This window comes from Salvelinus alpinus, chromosome 5, assembly GCF_045679555.1.
Source record: "Salvelinus alpinus chromosome 5, SLU_Salpinus.1, whole genome shotgun sequence".
NCBI lineage: Eukaryota > Metazoa > Chordata > Actinopteri > Salmoniformes > Salmonidae > Salvelinus > Salvelinus alpinus.
The window spans coordinates 37,709,177-37,717,223 of record NC_092090.1 but is presented as its reverse complement, the minus strand read 5'-3'; positions in this window follow the sequence as shown (position 1 = coordinate 37,717,223).

Genomic DNA, 8,047 nt, shown 5'->3' with positions numbered 1-8,047 from the left:
CCATTTTACCCTTCCTGGGCTGGGACACTTCCTGGCCATCTACAGAGGAGTCAGATGTGCGGATCTGCAGAATATTCTGGACCTTCAGTATGTGAGACATTGTGTGTAGGCTAAAGTATAGGAGAGAGTGAGGAGTTTGGAAAGAATGAAAGACATAGAGAAATGTGAACGTGGCCATATGATTTTTACAAATTATAACAAATTATATGTCAGACCACATATGAGCTTACCCAGGAGCGATATCCATCATGCTTTTGTGTAATGGGATTTCCTGGGTGAGCAGCTCTCTTTCCCTGAAAGTCACGCTAGGCCGCAGGTCAGACCTCCCCTGGCAGTGGCTCTCTCTCTCTCATGCTGCAGCTTTGTTAAGGTGATTGATAGCTCATAAAAACCTGTCAGTCACGGCAGGACGACGGCAGAATGGTCCTTGGTGCCCTGTAAAATTATATCAGGTCCATATTAAAAATTATACTTCAATTTAGATTATCTTGCTAAAGCATTGTAGTGTTCACAACTTGTATTACACAAAACAAATCACACCACCTTGACTTTCCCCACATTTTGTTGTGTTACAGCCTGAATTTAAAATGTATCAAATGTAGGTTATTTTTCACAATACCTGATCATGTCAAAGTGTAATTATGACTTTCAAAATGTTTACTAATGTATAAAACATTTAAATCTGAAATGTTTTGAGTCAATAAAATGAAACAAAAATAGAACTGTTTGGTCATAATGACCATTGTTATGTTTGGAGGAAAAAGGGGGTGCTTGCAAGCCGAAGAACACCATCCCAACCGTGAAGTACGGGGGTGGCAGCATCATGTTGTGGGGGTGCTTTGCTGCAGGAGGGACTGGTGCACTTCACAAAATAGATGGCATCATGAGGAGAAAAATTATGTGGATATATTGAAGCAACATCTCAAGATATCAGTCAGGAAGTTAAAGCTTGGTCGCAAATGGGTCTTCCAAATGGACAATGACTCCAAGCATGCTTCCAAAGTTATGGCAAAATGGCTTAAGGACAACAAAGTCAAGGTATTGGAGTGGCCATCACAAAGCCCTGACCTCAATCCTATAGAATATTTGTGGGCAGAACTGAAAAAGCCAGGACATTTTTACTAGGATTAAATGTCAGGAATTGTGAGAAACTGAGTTTAAATGTATTTCGCTAAGGTGTATGTAAACTTCTGACTTCGACTGTATATATACAGTACAGTTGAAGTCGGAAGTTTACATACACCTTGGCCAAATTCATTTAAACTCAGTTTTTCACAATTTCTGTGTATATATATATATATATACAGTTAATTCGGGAATTATTCAGACCCCTTGACATTTTGTTAAGTTACAGCCTTATTCTAAAATTGATTAAATATTTTTCCCCTCATCAATCTACACAAAAATTGGTTTTTAGAAATTTTAGCAAATGTATACAAAATAAAAAACAGAAATACCTTATTTACATGAGAATTCAGACCCTTTGCTATGAGACTCGAAATTTAGCTCAGGTGCATCCTGTTTCCATTGATCATCCTTGAGATGTTTCTACAACTTGATTGGAGTCCACCTGTGGTAAATTCAATTGATTAGGAAATTTGGAAAGGCACACACCTATCTCTATAAGGTCCCACAGTTGACAGTGCATGTCAGAGCAAAAACCAAGCCATGAGGTCGAAGGAATTGTCCTTAGAGCTCCGAGACAGGATTGTGTTGAGGCACAGATCTCGGGAAGGGTAACAAAACATGTCTGCAGCATGGAAGGTCCCCAAGAACACAGTGGCCTCCATCATTCTTAAATGGAAGAAGTTTGGAACCACCTAGACTCTTCTTAGAGCTGGCCGCCCAGCCAAACGGAGCAGTCGGAGGAGAAGAGCCTTGGTCAGGGAGGTGACCAAGAAGCTGGGAGAACCTTCCAGAAGGACAACCACCTCTGCAGCACTCCACCAATCAGGCCTTTATGGTAGAGAGGCCAGACGGAAGCCACATGACAGTTTGCCAAAAGGCACCTAAAGACTCTCAGACCATGAGAAACAAGATTCTCTGGTCTGAAGAAACCAAGATTGAACTCTTTGTCTGGAATGCCAAGCGTCAAGTCTGGAGGAAACCTGGCACCATCCCTACAGTGAAGCACGGTGGTGGCAGCATCATGCTGTGGGGATGTTTTTCAGCGGCAGGGACTAGGAGACTAGTCAGGATCGAGGGAAAGATGAACAAAGCAAAATACAGAGAGATCCTTAGTGAAAACCTGCTCCAGAGTGCTCATGACCTCAGACTGGGGCGAAGGTTCACCTTCCAACAGGACAACGACCCTAAACACACAGCCAAGACAACGCAGGATTGGCTTTGGGACAAGTGTCTGAATGTCCTTGAGTGGCCCAGCCAGAGCCCGGACTCGAACATCTCTGGAAAGACCGAACATTTCTGGAGAGACCTGAAAATAGCTGTGCAGCAAAGCTCCCCATCCAACCTGACAGAGCTTGAGAGGATCTGCAGAGAAGAATGGGAGAAACTCCCCAAATACAGGTGTGCCAAGCTTGTAGAGTCATACCCAAGAATACGAGGCTGTAATCGCTGCTAAAGGTGCTTCAACCATGTACTGAGTAAAGGGTCTGAATATTTATGTAAATGTAATATTTCATTTTTTAATTATTTTTTATACATTTGCAAAAATGAATAAAAATGTGTTTTTGATTTGTCATTATGGGGTATTGTGTGTAGTTTGAGGGGAAAAAACAATTTAATCAATTTTATAATAAGGCTGTAACCTAACAAAATGTGGAAAAAGTCAAAGGGTCTGAATACTTTCTGAATGCACTGTATGTATGTATGTATGTATGTATGTATGTATGTATGTATGTATGTATGTATGTATGTATGTATGTATGTATGTATGTATGTATGTATGTATGTATGTATGTATGTATGTATGTATGTATGTGTAATCCCACTGGGCATTGTCTACTCCACGTTGGTAATTTCATCACAACAACCCAATGTCACAAACAGAAATGTTTTACTATAAAGAGAATGAATGCAGTTTAAGATTTTTTATTGGAACTCAACTCAACGCTATGGTCCGATTGAGCGCAGGAGACTAAAAAAGGCTGCTCCTCACTCTGACCAGCAGGGAGAGACAGAGTACAGAGTATCAGTCAAGACTCAGCTCTATACAGAGGCCACTGAGACACAGGCTGAATCTAAAGCTGAATCAGACTGACACTCACTGGCTCACACACTTTTGGTTTTGAGGCTTTATACAGCACAGAGAACTATGTCTAAGAGAAAGCGTCTTTACGTGAAGACCAAAGTGACTTAGGATCCTTGTTCAACATACTCCCGTTATATTAGAGAGAATTAGGTATTGCGGACTGTGCTGATCTATGAGGTGAAATTCTTGTCAAAATCTGTGAATTTACTCTCTACAGGTGTGTTGGAGGTAGTTCTGCTATCTGTCTCCCTGGAGAGAGGTCTGATTGATGAACGATAGGCAGCAACATTTCAGGCCTGTGATTTGGGAGGGTAAAGTGTGGAGAGCAGCAGAATTGGTCTTGGCCACAACTCTGCACAGTCAGTCACACTGTTGAAGAGTAATGCAGGTTGGACTATTAAGCTAACATAAATAAATAATGGCACCGGCACCTCTAAGTGAGTGGGAGTCAGAAACTTTTAGCAGTGCATTTCTAATTTCCTTGTCAGGGTGAGTCAAATGAAATCAACTTTTGATCTGAATCATTTGCTTGGATGGCTGGCTAAGATGTACAATAAACACACACACACACACACAGGCACGGCAGGGCACTTGGCTGGAAAGTGTACCTACGTCTCCTGGGTGAGACAGGGTCAGAGGACTCTAAATCAATGAGGTCTCTCTCTCTCCAGCTGGCCTTAGCTTCCCCCGAAACAGGGAAGGGATTTACACTGACCTGTAGGGAATGGCTGTTACAGTCAAATCTGTGTCTGGACTGTGACCAGGTGAGAATTCAAAGGATCGGCAAGATAGTCATATAGATAGACAAACACATCAGCCATATAATACGTTCAGAATTACTGAATTTGAAATGTAAAACATTTGAACATTCATTTCTACCATATTTTTTAACTAAGTAAGGGCTAATATTATATTTCTTTGCACACAGCAACATTCCTGCTGAAGCCCTCTAATAGGAGCAGAATAACTGGACTATATGAGAGATGGGAGCAGGTGCAGGTACTGAGGTAGGGACTCCGGTATTCATAAGCACTATGACATTCCCTGGCCATTCATTACAGCTAGGGGAAAAAAATACCACTATCCCCCAGCCCCAATCACTCGTTGCCCCCCTCTAACCCACTCCACAACTTTCACTCGTCACTGTCTGCATGTCACTGCCACTGTGACCTCTGTTCCCTGAGCAATGCCCGGTCTGACCCGCACTCGCCTAAATAATTAATGTTATTCTTGAATTACAATGGAGTTATTCCTGTACTTATTACCCCATAGCAGAGAGAGGGGCCATGCAGCAGGCCAGGTATGACTGGTTCAAATGTCAGCTATGTTGATGCATTCTGAAGACCAATTTCAATGGGGCGTGAAAAAAACAAATCTATAAAAAATGCTGTTTTAAATGATGGTAGGATTTCAGTGGTCTGTCCAGCTAAAGGTTGAGATGTTTGTCTAAGTGAACCTGCCTGTACTGATAAGAACCCATCCCCCCATCTGAATACCAACCCCATGCAGAAATACCCCCAGAGACGAGCATGTTCCCCATTAGAAAAAAATGAAAGTACAGTCTTTGTAGTTTTATTCCAAAAAGGGGGGTGAAATAAAAAAGCAGCAAAAATTGGTTATAAAAGCATGGCAGGCATATGATTTAGTGAGGCAATAAAAATGAAAAGGTGGTCATTCATCATAGCGGCTAGCTCACCGGGAGAGGGGCTGTCACAGACACGCCAAGTCCGGGAGCCGGTTCCGACAGAGCCTCCAATCACCCCCAAAACCTGCTTGGCCCGATGGCTTTTCCAGATGAGTACAGATGGACGGAGGGTGGAGAGTGCTGGGTCCCTGGCCCTGTTCGCCATCACCCCTGTGCTGAGAGAGGAGAGGAGGCAGGGAGAGGAGGGGAAGATGTAATGCATTGTGATAATATAACCAAACAACACAAGGAACAACGCCAGCAGTGGGAGAATGGGGGAAAGGCCCTCTGCTGGCAAGATCAGAGCTGTACCCCCTGATTAAACCCGGGATAGGGTTGGAGCCTGGAGTGTTTTGGTGATCTAAACGTTTGAGTGAGGGCTTCTGAGAGGACAGAATATATATATTATTTAGATGAACCTACCTTCTGCCTGTCTCACTCTAATCCAGTAAACCTACCAATGTAAACTGCTGTGCACATGGGCGAAAATACAGAAGTGTGGCCTAATGCATGTTCAATAATGGATCTCCTTACAAGTGAATTCCCAGAAAAATATTTGATTGAAATCAAACCTGAGAATGTATTGCCAGGTCTAGCGCTTCTATCAGAGTAGAATCAACCAAATTTGGAAAACCTTCTAACCTGGTTTCTCCCTTGATCATTCTTAACATCAGGCCTATCTAAAATTCTAACGGCAGAGGTATTGTGCAATCTATCGATAATTAACAAGATAATTAACACATGACTCAACTCAACGATTCTCTTTAGCTCCACAACATCCATGTAAAATTACTACTGAACAATCAACAGCGCCTGGAGCGTTTATCAAATGCGCGCATGCACCTTCTTTTTTATTTTTCCCGCGCTTAGGCATTGCCTTGCGCTGTAATCACCTGACGGCAATAAAATGAATTCAGTAGTGATGGGCAGTCCCAGTCTTTTCAGTGAACTCGCTCATTTGGCTCCGTTCAGCTAAAAGAGACATTAATTTTGCTCCCAAACGGCTCTTCGTTCAGTAGTAATCTAAAGTTTACAATTGCCTGTCTTTATGTCAAATCGTGACATGTGAGTTCAAATATTTTTTTTACCTGACCAAATTATTAGATTACTTAAAAAAATTAAAATGGATAAAAATGAATGCACTGCAAAAATGTGTGTGAACCAAAAAAAGTCTCTCTCCTCACTATCTATTGTTCCTGCAGTGAGGAATTACAATCTTCAGAGAATTATTTGTATTATTTCATCTGTCTGACTCTGGAGCTCAAAAAGCAGTTGTTTGCTATGCAAATCAGGGGGCCAAATGAATGCTCTTTCACAGATGAGATTCGGTTCCCGATGTTCACCAAAAAGGGCCGCTCAAAAAGATCCGCTCGTTCGCGAACAACCCATTACTATCATTCAGTAACAACATGGTGATGAAAGTAGGCTAGATAGCTCTCTACATTTATTAACCATTACATTTGTTAACCATGACAAAGATATGTTGGACATTCATTAAACGGTATGTAGACTGTATTTTCTGCTGCGTTGTGTTTGCTAAAACTATTAATTATGAGGGGCCACTTATCATTCACATGTAGGCTAATGCATATATTAATGTTACATTGTTGTGGTTATAACCACAGGCTGGTAAATATATTCACCTAAGACAAGTTGCAGTATATGTCTCATGAAAGGAAGCAAAACATCTTGGTAGGCCTAGTGGAGTGTCTGTGTCCATGCCTGGGTGCCATCTCTCTCAGTCAACTCTAGCCAATCTCAGTCTAGGATTAAAATCCAGGTGAACATTCTGTGCATACTTTGTTACACAACCTGGACTCCGGGGTAGACATAACATAGTACATGCAAATCCGATACACTCCAATTAGTATGGTATGTATTATTATTAGTATTTTTTTAAATTTCACCTTTATTTAACCAGGTAGGCAAGTTGAGAACAAGTTCTCATTTACAATTGCGACCTGGCCAAGATAAAGCACAGCAGTTCGACACATACAACAACACAGAGTTACACATGGAGTAAAACAAACACACAGTCAATAATACAGTAGAAAAATAGGTCTATATACAATGTGAGCAAATGAGGTGAGATAAGGGAGGTAAAGGCAAAAAAAGGCCATGGTGGCGAAGTAAATACAATATAGCAAGTAAAACACTGGAATGGTAGATTTGCAGTGGAAGAATGTGCAAAGTAGAAATAGAAATAATGGGGTGCAAAGGAGCAAAATAAATAAATAAATACATAAATACAGTAGGGGAAGAGGAAGTTGTTTGGGCTAAATTATAGATGGGCTATGTACAGGTGCAGTAATCTGTGAGCTGCTCTGACAGCTGGTGCTTAAAGCTAGTGAGGGAGATAAGTGTTTCCAGTTTAAGAGATTTTTGTAGTTCGTTCCAGTCATTGGCAGCAGAGACCTGGAAGGAGAGGCGGCCAAAGGAGGAACTGGCTTTGGGGGTGACCAGAGAGATATACCTGCTGGAGTGCGTGTTACAGGTGGGTGTTGCTATGGTGACCAGCGAGCTGAGATAAGGGGGGACTTTACCTAGCAGGGTCTTGTAGATGACCTGGAGCCAGTGGGTTTGGCGACGAGTATGAAGCGAGGGCCAGCCAACAAGAGTGTACAGGTCGCAGTGGTGGGTAGTATATGGGGCTTTGGTGACAAAACGGATGGCACTGTGATAGACTGCATCCAATTTATTGAGTAGGGTATTGGAGGCTATTTTGTCGAGGATCGGTAGGATGGTCAGTTTTAGGAGGGTATGTTTGGCAGCATGAGTGAAGGATGCTTTGTTGCGAAATAGGAAGCCAATTCTAGATTTAACTTTGGATTGGAGATGTTTGATGTGAGTCTGGAAGGAGAGTTTACAGTCTAACTAGACACCTAGGTATTTGTAGTTGTCCACATATTCTAGGTCAGAACCGTCCAGAGTAGTGATGCTGGACAGGCGGGCAGGTGCAGGCAGCGATTTGTTGAAGAGCATGCATTTGGTTTTACTTGTATTTAAGAGCAGTTGGAGGCCACGGAAGGAGAGTTGTATGGCATTGAAGCTCATCTGGAGGGTTGTTAACACAGTGTCCAAAGAAGGGCCAGAAGTATACAGAATGGTGTCGTCTGCGTAGAGGTGGATCAGAGACTCACCAGCAGCAAGAG